Here is a 14,173-nt window from a genome sequence, read left to right on the forward strand (position 1 = left end):
GTAGTACAATTGACTAAAATTAATGAATGTGACATGACAAAATTTTGACTAAATTTAAAGGAGACCTATTATCGCGCTTTTTACAAGATGTAATATAAGTCTCAGGTGTCCCCAGAATGTGTCTGTGAAGTTTCAGCTCAAAATACCCCACGGATAATTTATTTTACCATGTTGTAAATGCCTCTTTTTTGGTGGAATCAAAAACACGCTGTTTTCTTGTGTGTCTCTTTAAATGCAAATGAGCTGCTGCTCCCCGCCCCCTTTCCGGAAGAGGGCTGTGCCTTTACAGCTTGCGCTTCGGATACTACAGCAACAACAAATCAGAACCACTTTTAGTACAACTCTCTTATGTTCACAGAAAACGTACATAGTTTTCAAAAAGACAATCACTTTACTGTATTGTGCATAATAAAGGTGTGGTTATGAATTACACAGACAGTAAGCATAAAAATAATGACATAGCTCTAGCTGCATTAGCCGTGGAATCAGCTAACAAGCACATTCGGAAAGGCGATTTGCAAACATTCACAAAATAAAAAGTGAGATACATCTTCAGGATATAAAGCGGGAACACAAACAGTTGGTACTGATCCATGCATGAGAATTAAATTTTTGGAAAGTCATGCTTTATATTGACCCTCATTAACAAAGCAGTCCGGTGTAAAATGATTTGCACAAACATACACGAATTTTGGTATGTTTTGGGGCACATTTGCTTCAAAACAAAACTTGTCCACTGTGTCTTCAGTGGCTCTGATGCCGGGAGTACATGAAGACTCTTATGTTCACTTTTACAGCCAACAACAGAACACTTATGACGCTTACGAAGCTGAGACATTATTCTTCTCACCGTAGTTGCTCCAGCGTGGAAAAAAATGGCGGACTGTGTGTAGATCACTCAGGGGAGGATCTATGATAATAGGGTGGAGTCCGTCACCAGTCGTGGGCGAACACGTTAGAGCAGAAACGAAAACCAATCACTTTGAGACACTGTTTTAGATTAATAGAAATATAAGAAAGAGGAGTGGGTGGACTTTTAACATTGTAGGGTGGTTGTGTACACACACTGCCGACTCACATTTATGTTCAAACACCATGTAAAAGTGAATTTTGCATAATAGGTCCCCTTTAAAGAACATGTTCGTCAAAAGACAAATTATGACTGCAATAAAAAAAAGTAGTTTTGTTTGAGGTTTGTAATTTTTTCAATTTTTTACTCATAACTTTAAGCGGTTGAACTAAAGTTAACCTACTCTTTTAAAGAAGTACTTATCTACACTACAAGCTACTAACAAAAAGAGGCTCACTACATCAGAAAGTTCTTTTAAATGAACTTGTTCACATAAATGATCCACTGATTTACAGTTCTGAGTCCCGCGCAGCCTTAGAGACTTTACGATGCTATGGGTGCTCCTCTCGGGAGTGCCGATCTCTGAAACCCGATAACATCATGCAAATTGCAATTGGCAGGTGGAGCTTGATGCTCCACCCCTGTGCTTGCATCATCGTGGGTATATAAACCGGAGCACAACGCCTTTTGAACACAAATCACTGCTTCGCACCCTTATAGCAAGTGGAATATCTATCTTTTCAAACCCTGTTGCACAAAGCACAAAGTTACACACAAAAATTCACGAATTTCCAGCTTTAACCGAAAAACATGGTTGTGCTATGGGACCGCATTTGGCGAGAGTGGCATTTGGACCCTGGTGGGCACAGGTGAGCCCTGTGCGCCCTGGCCCGCTATGCAGATGTGTGGTGCGATCTCCCGGGCATCTCCAGCTGAGTACTGAACACAGTCATACACGGCTATTCGCTTCTGTTCACGGGGTGTCCACCTCGCCTCTACGTTGTCCTCTCCTCCACTGCACCGTGTGGGATGCACCAATTTTATGCTCAGAGGTACAATATCTCCTCACCAAAGATGCAATAGAGAGAGTACCAGCATGTAACTCACAAAAAGACTTTTACAGACACTATTTTCTAGTCACTAAGAAGGACGGTGAGCTCTGGCCTATACTGGACTTGAGGCACTTGAATCGAACATTCAGAAAGTCTCCATTCAAGATGGTTTACCCAGAGACAGATTTTGTCTCAAGTCCGTTCGTTGGAGTGGTTAGTGTCAATCAATCTGAAAGATGTGTATTTTCATATGCATGTAGTCCCTCGCCACAGGCCATTCTTGAGATTCACCTTCGAGGGGACTGCATACCAGTTCATAGTCCTGGCCTTAAGCTTGTCCCTGGCTACCCGCACATTTACGAAATGTTTCCATGTTCATGTATTGAACTACCTCGATGACTGGATGCTTTTAGCACAATCTGAGGAACAAGCATGCAAGCACAGGGATCTCAAGCGTTTGAGCTTCAAAGTCAATTGGGCAAAAGTGTGTAGGTGCCCAGTCAGCAAGTTTCCTTCTTGGGAATGAAACTCGACTCATGGCCATGTCAAAATATCTCACAGACAAACGCACTCAATCTATCCTCCTGTGCTTGACGAGTTACAAAACGGGGGTAGCCCTACCACTGCGACAGTTTGCCGTGGCTGCCATAACCCCTCCTGGCTTTTTACATATGTTGTGTCAACTCGAGAGTCCCTCATCACATGTGGCGACATTACGCCTCCCAGTGATGCACAGTTGTTTAGACGCGCTAGCTATGTGGATAACGCCTGCGTTCTATCAGAAGGGCGTTGCACTTTGCCAAGTGGCCAGACCTAAAGTTGTTATGGCGGAGGCATCCAAAAAAGGCTGGGAAGCCCTGTTCGAATGTTGTCTGATCTTTGGCACTTGGACAGATGCACAAACTATGTGGCACATAATCGCTTAAAACTGCTTGCAGTCCTCCTGGCTCTGAGAGCTTTCTGGTAAGACATGCAGGTTAACGGTCTTATCTGCATGGACAGTACTGCAGTTGTGGCCCTAGAGACCATACACTGTCTCCTGTGGTACTCCATGACCCAGGCTCCACTGGGCTTGTACGCCCTAGCTCACAAATGGCCAGCGAAATGCAAATATGCATTCCCTCCCATCCTGTTGCTACACCAAGTGTTGTGCAAGATTTGAGAAGACAGGGAAACCATGCTGCTGGTTGTGCTGGAGTGGCCCAACAGGCATTGGTTCCCGGAGCTGGTAGAGCTTTTGGATGCTCTCCCATGGAAAAGTCCTTTGAGGAGGGATCTGCTCTCGCTAGCCTGAGGCACGATCTGGCATCCCCAGCCGGAGATGTGGAAACTACATGTCTGGCCCAAGAACGGGACTCGTCTGGCACTGTAGGGTTACTACAGGCCAGGGCTCCCTCAATGAGGTGGCTCTATGCCTTAAAATAGCAAATTCTGCTTACTGGTGTTCCTCCCATGATAAGGACAGCAAGAAATCAGTAGTTTGGCAAAGCTAAGCAGCATCTCATTCCCTCCTTTCAGGGAACCAAGGTAACGGTCTTAACTAAGACCACTATGTGTTTTGTGCTGTGAATTATTGGCTGGAGTGACCATGAAAGTCAAGTCAAGTAATTTTTATTTATATAGTGCCTTTCACAACACACATCGTTTCAAAGCAGCTTTACAGATAATCATGCATTAACAGAAAATGAAACCGTAATATCTATAAAGTCTTAGAGTCATCACTGAATAGTTTGATTAAATACAATTATGAAGTGTGTATAAAAATAAGTAATTAAATAATAATTGTATTTAGAATCCCCCTGAGCAAGCCGAAGGCGTCTGTGGCAAGGAATACAAAACTCCATAAGATGTTGGTTAATGGAGAAAAATAACCTTGGGATAAACCAGGCTCACTGTGGGGGCCAGTTCTCCTCTGGCAAACAGCATGAATATAATGCCAGTATTACTTATATATGTGTAGTGCAAGTCATGGTTTAAAATGATTAAACTAAACGTTAAAGGCCAGTGTTTAACCAAAGATTTTGTAAGAACTGTAAGATTAATGACTAATGTCTTTGAAGTTCATCCTGGATTTACTGCAGAAGTTCATATAGATGCATTGTCCTTTGTTAGTTGGCTGATGAAGGCTTTTGTTGGCAATTTATTGATAGACTATGTATTCCATTTTAAGAGTGTAGTCCATCATTAGACCAAGGTGATGCAGGCCGAGATCAGTGAGGTGCTTCGCAGTTCAACCGGCCGGTAATTTCGGTGAGGTCTATCCTATGTCAAAGGTTCAGGCTATGGCATATGAAGTATCCCATGTCTTATGGTTGGAGTTGGCATCAGTTCATCCTCTGAGGTCCATCATAATAGACTGAAGTGATGTCTGGCTGGCACCGTTTGCATTTTGTCATCATCACTCAGAGACACATAGCAGTGGAGTCCGATACCAAGCAGGAATGGAGCTGGATCCGGCCGGTTCTGGTGACCTTGGTATAGGAGACCCGAGGTTGAGACATGGAAACAAATAGAATAATATTAGCGTAGATGCCATTACATTTTTTGCAGCGTTATAGATCATGATCAATGTTTCAGGTTCCGGCAGACCTAACTAAAGCAGCCAAATGACATATTTGTATCATATATAACACCTAATTTCTTTGCTGTTGAAGATGATGTAACAGTACATCCATCGAGAGTCAAATAATATTTTAGCGGCTTAGTTTTGTCGGAATTGAGTAGAAGAAAATTTCTGGCCATCCAATCTTTGATTTCACTGATACATTCTGCTAATTTGGAGAATTGTGAAATTTCATCGGGTTTCGAAGAAATATAAATTTGGGTATCGTCTGCATAACAGTGGAAACTTATTCCACGATTCCTGATAATATCTCCCAGGGGGAGCATATATAAGGAGAAAAGCAGAGACCCTAAAACTGATCCCTGTGGCACTCCATACTTAACTTTTGTTTGATTTTACAATTCCTAATTTACACTGACAAAGTGGTAGCAGTCTGCTAAATAGGACCTAAACCATGCTAATTCAAGTCCACAAATGCCAGCATAATTCTCTAGCCTATTCAAGAGAATATCGTGATCTATCGTGTCGAAGGCAGCACTAAGATCTAAAAGCACTAGAAGAGAAATGCAGCCGAAATCAGATGATAAGAGCAAGTCATTAGTAACTCTGATAAGTGAAGTCTGTACAGTGGTGTGGCCTAAATCCTGACTGAAATTGTTCATATATACTATTTCTCTGTAGAAATGAACATAATTGAGAGGACACAAACTTTTTAGTATTTTCAACATAAACTGGAGATTTGAAATCAGTCTATAATTAGCCAATTCTCCAGGATCACGTTGTGGCTTCTTAATAAGCGGTTTGATAACTGCCATTTTAAAGTTTCTTTAGACATGTCCTAAGGATAGTGAGGAGTTAATAATATTAAGAAGAGGTTCTGAGATTACAGGGAATACCTCTTTTAAGAGCTTAGTTGGTATTGGATCTAACATACATGTTATGGCTTTTGATTTTAGAAGTTTTGTTAGCTCTTCATGACCTATGACAGCAAAGGTTTGAAGTTTCACATGTAGAAAATTATGAGACACTGTTTTCTGAGATACTGTGACAGATGATTGCATAATTCCAAGTTTATTTCTTATTTCAATTTTATCAATAAAGAAATTCATGAAGTTATTACTATTGTGCTGCAACAGAATATCTGGTTCAGTTGAGGCTTTATTCCTAACCAATTTAGCCATAGTACTGAATAAACACCTAGGATTGTTGTGGTTATTTATTGAACTTCAGTGGTTATTATGAAACCATTGAAGTTCAAGAGACCAAGCATATTGATAATTTTGCATATGGTTGGGCCTATGCGGTTCAGTAGTTCGTATATTAATGTAATCTTGTGTTGAAGCAGTAAACGTATTTGGCTTGCTGTCCATATACTGGAGGGCTCGGAGCTCGAGACTCAACTCGAGTCCTGATTACCCCCAAAAAGGCATTATGATGAAAGAACAGTACCATGACTATGGCAGGAAGTATTTAGGACAGCAAGCCAGCAACAATTCTATATGGTAATTGGCTTGGCGGATGCTTCTGAATTGTTCTTCCCCCTCAAAATCTGTATAGAGGAAGTGCTTTATGCATTTGTTTGAAGGTGTATTCTTGTACGATGGCTGGTAGAGAGGGCTATGCTGCGATTCAAACGAGAGACCACCACTCGTCATAGAAGTGGATGGGCTCACGGTATGCAAACAGGGAAGGTGAAAATGAGAGTTGGCTCATGCTTCGTTCGAAAGGGAGGGCTCACACTGCGATTCAAATGGGAGACTGTTCTAAGAGAGAGCGGTTTAGCTCACGCCGTTGGAACGGGTAAGCCCAGCATGTATTCAAATGGGGAAGGTGAGAATGAGAGTTGGCTTGCGCTGCATTCGAAAGGGAGGGCTCACACTGCGATTCGAACGGGAGACTGTTCTATGGAGAGAGAGAGCTCACGGCATTCGAACGGGTAAGCCCAGCAAGCAGTCATGTGGGGAAAATAAGTGCGAGAGTTGGCTTGCACTGTGTTCGGAAGGGAGGGCTCATGCTGCAATTCGAATGGGAGACTGTTCTATTGAGAGAGAGAGCTCACAGCATTCAAATGGGTAAGCCCAGCAAGCAATTGAACGGCGAAAAATTAGCACGAGAGTTGGTCATGCTGCGTTCGAAAGGGAGGGCTAACACTGCGATTCGAACAGGAGACTGCTTCATAGAGAGAGAGAGCTCACGGCATTTGAACGAGTAAGCCCAGCAAGCAATCGAACGGGGAAGGTGAGAATGAGAGTTGACTCATGCTGCATTCGAAAGGGAGGGCTCAGACTGCGATTTGAATGGGAGACTGCTCTATAAAGAGAGAGAGCTCACGGCATTCGAACGGGTAAGCCCAGCAAGCAATCGAATGGGAAAGGTGAGAATGAGAGTTGGCTCGCTCTGCGTTCGAAAGGGAGGGCTCACACTGCGATTTGAATGGGAGACTGCTATATAAAGAGAGAGAGCTCACGGCATTTGAACGGGTAAGCCCAGCAAGCGATTGAACGGGACTTGTTTGTAGAGGTAGCTTCACTCAATAGAATACCCGTAGATAGGGAAATATGGTGCTTTGAGAAGAGGAGGTGGTGACCGCTGTCTCCTGTAATGCTAGCTGCAGCTGCTGAGAAGCAAAGACAAAAGGCTTCGGCGGAAGCATGGTAAAACTCTGCTGCGGCTGTAGAGTAAGTGGGTCTCCTGCAGGAGCAGAGTTTAAACTACTGCTATGGCAGTAGAGTAAAGTTGGCCTCCTGTGGGAGTAGAGTTAAGGCGGTGCTGTGGCAGTGGAGTAGAGGAGATGGAATAATAAAAAGGAGGGGGAGGGGTGCTCCTGCGGGAGCAGAGTTTAAACCACTGCTGCGGCAGTGGATTGAGTATTTGGGGGCATAGTGAAGGAGCTCCTGTGGGAGCGCTGCTGTGTTTCCATTGCTGTAGATACACTTCTAAGAAAGTATGGAACTTAGACATTGAAAGCACCTGTGGAGAAAATATTAACAACCGTGTACACACATTTGGTACGGGTGGGACACTGTTGCTGTGGTATCGAGTAGGGCACAAAAGACTTCATTAGATTTATTAACACCTATAAGGGAAGCAAAGGTTAGTTTGTACTTACCTGTAGGGGGAGCAAATGGTTAGTTAGAAATATGTTAATTTATTACCTTTCTATATGTCTGTAAGGGAAGCAAAAGGTTAGTTATGGAAACGTGTCAATTACGTTTATATGCAGCTTTGAGGGAAGCGAAAGGTTAGTTAAGAATACAACTTTATTATGTTTGTCATGGCAGGGCACTGCTGCGGCAGTATCAAAATGCGAAAGGGGTGATGCTGTGGCATTACCGAGAGTATGAGGGCAATGCTGTGGCAGTATCGAGCGTGGGCGGGCGCTGCAGCACATTATCTGCTGGGGCACTGTGGCTGCAGTATCAAATAGGGCACACATGGTTTATCACATTTAGGCACACCTTATTGTGTGTCGGGCTCATTTCGACCATGAGCAAAGGAAATGCCAATGCCAAGGTTAACGGGAAAAGCTAAAAGGCTCTTAAGATTACTGCACCACCACTGCACTCGAACAGGAGAGCTCATACTGCGTTTCGGACTGGAGAGCCCATGGAGTGAATGACATGAAATCATTCACATGACATGAAAAACACATTTGTGCTGCTTTGCAGTGTGGTGGGAGTTTGTCGCATGGTCCAAAGGACACCGCAGTTGCGGCACCTGTACAGCACATTTGCGCTGCTTTGCGGTGTGGTGGGAGTTTGTTGCAAGTTCCAAAGGACACCGCAGTTGCGGCACCTGTACAGCACATTTGCGCTGATTTGTGGTGTGGTGGGAGTTTGTCACATGGTCCGAAGGACACCGCAGTTGCGGCACCTGTACAGCACGTTTGTGCTGCTTTGCGGTGTGGTGGGAGTTTGTCGCATGGTCCGAAGGACACCGCAGTTGCGGCACCTGTACAGCACATTTGCGCAGCTTTGTGGTGTCATGGGAGTTTGTTACATGACCCAAAAGACGCCACAGTTGTGGCACATGGACAGCACATTTGTGCTGCTTAGGGATGTTTTGAGCCGAAGGCAGAAGCACCTCAGTTGTGCTTTCTTAACTAAAATGATTGCCATCTTTGGCTCCTCGGTAGGTAATGGTGATGTCTTAGAAAGACACCTAGATAGAGAAAGTGAGAGGTAAACCTGCGTACAGTCTAGTGACAGGGATTTCTGCTGGATTTTTGCTGATTTCTGCTGATTTTTTTCCTGCTGGAAGTAATATTGGTGTGACCCCTGCGGAAGGCACAATTTCAGGCGTTGCTGTAGAAAAGACAAAATAATAATATTTAGGTGAAACTTTAGAAAAAATGTGCTAGGGAATACAGTACATCATAATAAACAGTGTGAAAAAAACAGCATAAAATGATCTGAGAAATAAGAGCTTTGGCTCTGTACTGCATACAGATATGCATGGGCTTGCAATCATCATTGAAGGATTCACTTTAAGCCATTCGCTCCTTAGGAGTATAACTGTCACCTGTAGTACAATATACATCTTGCATAGGAAATGCTTCGCATAACAATGGGTGTGAATTATCTAGGAGTGCATTGAGCTGCAGCTCTGCACTGCATACAGAAATGCAGGAGAAATGTGCTGGGAAATACAGTACGTCTTAATAAACAATGTGAAAAACAGCATAAAATGATCTGAGAAATAAGAGCTTTGGCTCTGTACTGCATGCAGATATGCAGGAGAAATGGACTTGCAATCATTACTGAAGGATACACTTGTGGTCATTCACTCCTTAGGAGTATGACTGCCCCCTGCTGTACAATATATGTCAATAATGCTGAAAGCAAGCGAGACACGTTGCAGGATGTTTATGAATGAGTTGGGACATGGCGCATGATCCGCCTCTTGTTTAGCCGAATTTGGCTCATGTCTGTTCGGACAGAGGCCATGTATAACTACAGTGTGGAATGGTCAGAGCGAGTGCTGCGCGGCAGCAAGCTTGCATTAAAATGTCTGCGTTGGTTTGTAAAGAATTTGTCTTTAGATTATCGGTCGATTGAAAGGAGTTCTGTGCACTTTGGAGGGAGAAATAATCGTGATATTCATGTTAGAAGATGAAGAACAATCACTGAATAGAGCACGCCCTGAACAAACTGCAGCGAGGTAATGAGGCTGACGGGCATCACCTATGCGGCAGAACTAGATTAAAAATGCTGGGGGTTGAAATGGTGGTTGGATTTAATATTTAAAGGTGCAATATGTTACATTTTTCATGTAATATTCGCCTTTTTTTTGCCAGTGTGTGAATGGCTTGTAATGCAACTTAAAAAATGAGCCCTTCCCGGACTTCCTAGGTTGCCTATTAAATCCTGTAGACTGATTTTCATGCAAAGGGAGCGGGTCGCTTTTGGTGTTTATACGTGCTCCCGAGAGCCTTGCCTCAGACAGTAGCTTCTCTTCCACTATTCAACAGCGTCAACAGACAGTCTGCAACGCTAGGTAACGTTATCTTAGAGATGGAATCCAGCGAATGTCCGGATCCCAGCACAACACCAACTCCTATACAAACTCAGAGTAAGCCAAAAAACATTTATCTACTAAATCCCGTCTGGCTAAGCGGGAATGTGATCGTGGTCGAGCGAAAACTAGAGTGAACATCGGCAGGGCATTTGATTCCTGGAGAGACCGTCGTTCGGTTTTGGGGATCAAAACCAGTTTTGGGGATTTTAACTTTGAAATAATTTCAACGATCTTCTCATTATTCTAAAAGTCAGGTTAATGTCAATGTTAATCTGTAATTATTCAGCAAGGTAAACTACAATAATACATTAAATGAATGCTAGACAATGTTCAATATAATGCAAAAAGCTCCATTCATTAGTGTAACGTAACTTGGTTATACAGAAAATATATACATTCTATTATTATAAAACAACAGTGCATCGATATATCAAAATGACAGTTGTGATGGAATCACATCAATACTGAATTGTGTCAACATATTTATAATGTACAGTCTATTTTATAAACAGCTAACTGTCATCATCCACCAAACTTAGCTAACAGCTATTGATAAAGCAGGCTAGCTAGCTAACGCCGACATAGGCTATTGTATGAATGCAGTCAATGTATCATGCAAAGAAAAGTGATTACTTCAAACTACAGTCTCACATAGTCAGACCTATATCCACATTTTGTTTTAGCCCTGTTCCAGCACCAGAGAGTCAAATATAATATACAGTCTCAAAGTTTGTAGTAAACAATCATAACTGTGTAATTTTAATTATGCTACCTCATCTGTCATCATGATGCCGGTGAATCACGTTCAACCTCTTTGTACGTTACATCCCTATGGAGTGTGTGCGCGAGCACGAGCAACAGGTAGCTGGCTGCAGTTCACTTAACGGCCACAGGTGTCATTAATAACAAGGGTTTCTGAATCTTACATACTGCACCTTTAATCTTTGTTTCTCTCGCTTTCAAAAAATGTAATTCTAATGGCATGAAGCCAGAACGGTGCCCGTTCGCGGAGGCAGCTGGCACTGCTTTCCGGGTGGGTTTTAAAGTGCAGGAGCGCCAGTTTGTGGCAGCAACTTTACGCTATAAACTGCTTCGTCGAATGGAGCATAGAAAGACAGACAGGGTAAATAAAAAAAAGAAAAAAGAAATATATATATATCACTTAACATGGTAGCCGTCAATACTGTTAAAAAACAAAGAGCTGCTATGGCAGCTTCTGTTGAATAATGAGACTGTTTGGATGGAAGAGCTGTTCTGGTGGAGCCGAATGCTTTGCAGGGAAGTTGTATCCCATGATCCGTCTGCCTGGGACTGTTCGTGGGAAATGGGAGGAGAGTTGTCACAGGAAGCAGGTAAGCAGCGGTTTATATACTCCTGCTCGTTGGCTGTGATTTCTCAGATTAAAATTAACATGCTCCTCCTGAACCTCTGTTAACTAACTCCATTTCATGGTAATATACATTTCAATGTTTGATTCCAAGGACATTTTTGTTTACTTTTGTTGGATAAACAATTTTGGTGGGTCACCACTTAATGTCTAAAGTAAAATCTGGGTCCTTAAGCAGACCAGAATGACTAACCTATAAGACCATGACAGTTGTGAAAAATTAACTATTCCCCTCCTCGAAGAAGTTGACTCGGATCGTAACAAACATCTCACCGCAATAAAACCTTCCAAACAAAAGCTCCTGTGAGAACATTTGGACCCTTTTGAGGAGCTGAATTTGAATGAGGCAGCTCAGATATTTTTAAACCCAAACTGCAGCATGCTGAGCTCCAGCGCTGTAGGCTCCTGAGAGGCATACAAGTGTGTATGTGTGTGTGAATGTTGTGCCCTTTTCCTCGCCCACATTTTTCATCTGACAGAGCGGCATATTGATAGCTAAGAAGATTTGAGGTCAGAACGTCATTACATGAGAAAAGTTAATGGAACATTTTGTGAGCTGACGGACTGCAGTGGAGGGAGTCAAAATGCACTAATCTGCTTTAGAGGGCTTTACCATGCAGATTAGAGCAGCATTACTAGCATCCACTCTTTTTCACTCATCTCTTTCTCTCTCTCTCTCTCTTTCTCTTTCTTCTTCCTCTCATCCAAAACCCGAAGATCTGTCTGGACTTCTGCTTATGTAATGCACTTCACATGCCTCATTATCTCTTGTGCCTTTTTTGGGTTGGTTTTATAGACTATAAGAGCGTGTGTTAAAATGATATAGTTACTATTTTTATTGCAGTCGAATTAGACTGATATATGACTGGCCAAGCCAATCATAACTGTCCAATATTTCAACTTTTTGAGATTATCAGCATTGGCAGATAACCATGTCTGTATAACAGAAGTGTTATATTGTACAGCTCCACCTTGTGTCAGTTTCAGAATCTAATAAAGATTTATCTGTGGATAAAATAGATTTTATTGGATATAATGGATTTTATTTCAGCAATTTTGTGTCTCATTTTCTGTCATTGAATAGTATTATGTGTATCATACACTCACTGACCACTTTATTAGGTACACCTGTACACCTACTTATTCATGCAATCTAATTAGCCAATCGTGTGGCAGCAGTGCAATTCATAAAATCATGCAGATATGGATCAGGAGCTTTAGTTAATGTTCACATCAACCATCAGAATGGGGAAAAATCTCAGTGATTTTGACCGTGACATGATTTTTGGTGCCAGACAAGCTGGATTGAGTATTTCTGTAACTGCTGATCTCCTGGGATTTTCACACACAACAGTATCTAGAGTCTTCTCTGAATGATGCAAAAAGCAAAAAACATCCAGTGAGCAGTGGTTCTGCCTTGTTGGTGAGAGAGGTCAACAGAGAATGGCCAGACTTGTTCGAGCTGACAGAAAGACTACGGTAACTCAGATAACCACTCTGTACAATTGTAGTGAGCGGAATAGCATCTTAGAATGCACAACATGTCAAACGTTTAGGTGAATGGGCTACAAAAGCAGAAGACCACGTTGGGTTCCACTTCTATCAGCCAAGAACAGAAAGCTGAGGCTGCAGTGGGCCTACCATCTGTGTACCTCAGCACAAATCGAGATTCATCTGACCAGGCTATGTTTTTCTTGTCTTTAACTGTCCAGTTTTGGTGAGCCTTTGCCCACTGCAGCCTCAGCTTTCTGTTCTTGGCTGATAGAAGTGGAACCTGATGTGGTCTTCTGCTGTTGTAGCACATTATCCTCAAATTTCGACATGTCGTGCATTCTGAGATGTTAAAGGTATACCTAATAATGTGGTCGGTGAGTGTAGTATATTTGCATTATATCAGCCATCTGCCACTCTGATCTCTAGATATTATATCGGCATTGATCATTGTGAAACTTACAGCGGTAGACACTGGCCATTTTAATCACACACACTTCCAGCTGTGATTCCCTCATTACTGCTGATTACATCTGTCCTGTGCTTGAAAATCTCTGCAGTGATATAGAACTCTGCTGCATGCACAATTGAAATGAACAATGAAAGGAGGTGCTTAACCTTTAGAAAATGTTGATTGTCAACCTCAGGAGGTCAAACTAAATATTACATGAGCTGATTTTGTTTTGTTTTGTTCAATGTTAATCTCCTCAATAACTGATGAAAAAGACGCAACATAACAATAATCAAACAGTTTTAATTAAAACATACTGTAGATGAAAATAAGAAGAGAAAAATTATACTGCAAGATATTACCAATGCACTAACACTGTTTATTGTTTTTTTATTTTTTTTATTTTTTTGAAAGAAATAGAAATCTAGAAAGAATTGATTGGAACAGTCCATTAGTTTGTTACGGTTCCCTTTCAAGTCGGACACTTCAACGCTGTGTCAGTAGCTTGCAAAAATGGATGTCTGAAGTGTTTTCAGTTCAAAATCAGTTAAAAGCACATGATTTCTGAAGAAGCAGATTTTATAAACAGCTTTTTTGAACAGAGAGGCTGTCGGTGTATATTCACCCGCAAGATCTCATCAGATTCCCATTAGGTGTGTTTGTTCCATTCGACAGATGGGCTGTGTGGCGTCCCGCAAAGCTTTTCCACAGTGCTGTGCCAAGCTAATTCAAGAGCTTATCCTACTGACTCCATTAACTGAAGACATTCTGTCTGTCTGTTGAATATATTTATTTATCTTTTCAGGCAAATATAAATTTGAAGATTACAGCAGTTAAAGTACTTTTTCTTTATGAAAAGCTA

The 14,173-nt window shown here is 42.1% G+C and overlaps 1 protein-coding gene across 1 annotated transcript in view; it reads left to right on the plus strand.

Annotated features, from left to right (window-relative positions):
* The window catches only part of cfap74 (cilia and flagella associated protein 74), a 123,305-nt gene that overhangs the window by 59,571 nt on the left and 49,561 nt on the right, over positions 1-14,173 (plus strand). The window lies entirely within an intron of this gene.

This window comes from Myxocyprinus asiaticus, chromosome 24 (assembly GCF_019703515.2).
Source record: "Myxocyprinus asiaticus isolate MX2 ecotype Aquarium Trade chromosome 24, UBuf_Myxa_2, whole genome shotgun sequence".
NCBI classification, from domain to species: Eukaryota; Metazoa; Chordata; class Actinopteri; order Cypriniformes; family Catostomidae; genus Myxocyprinus; species Myxocyprinus asiaticus.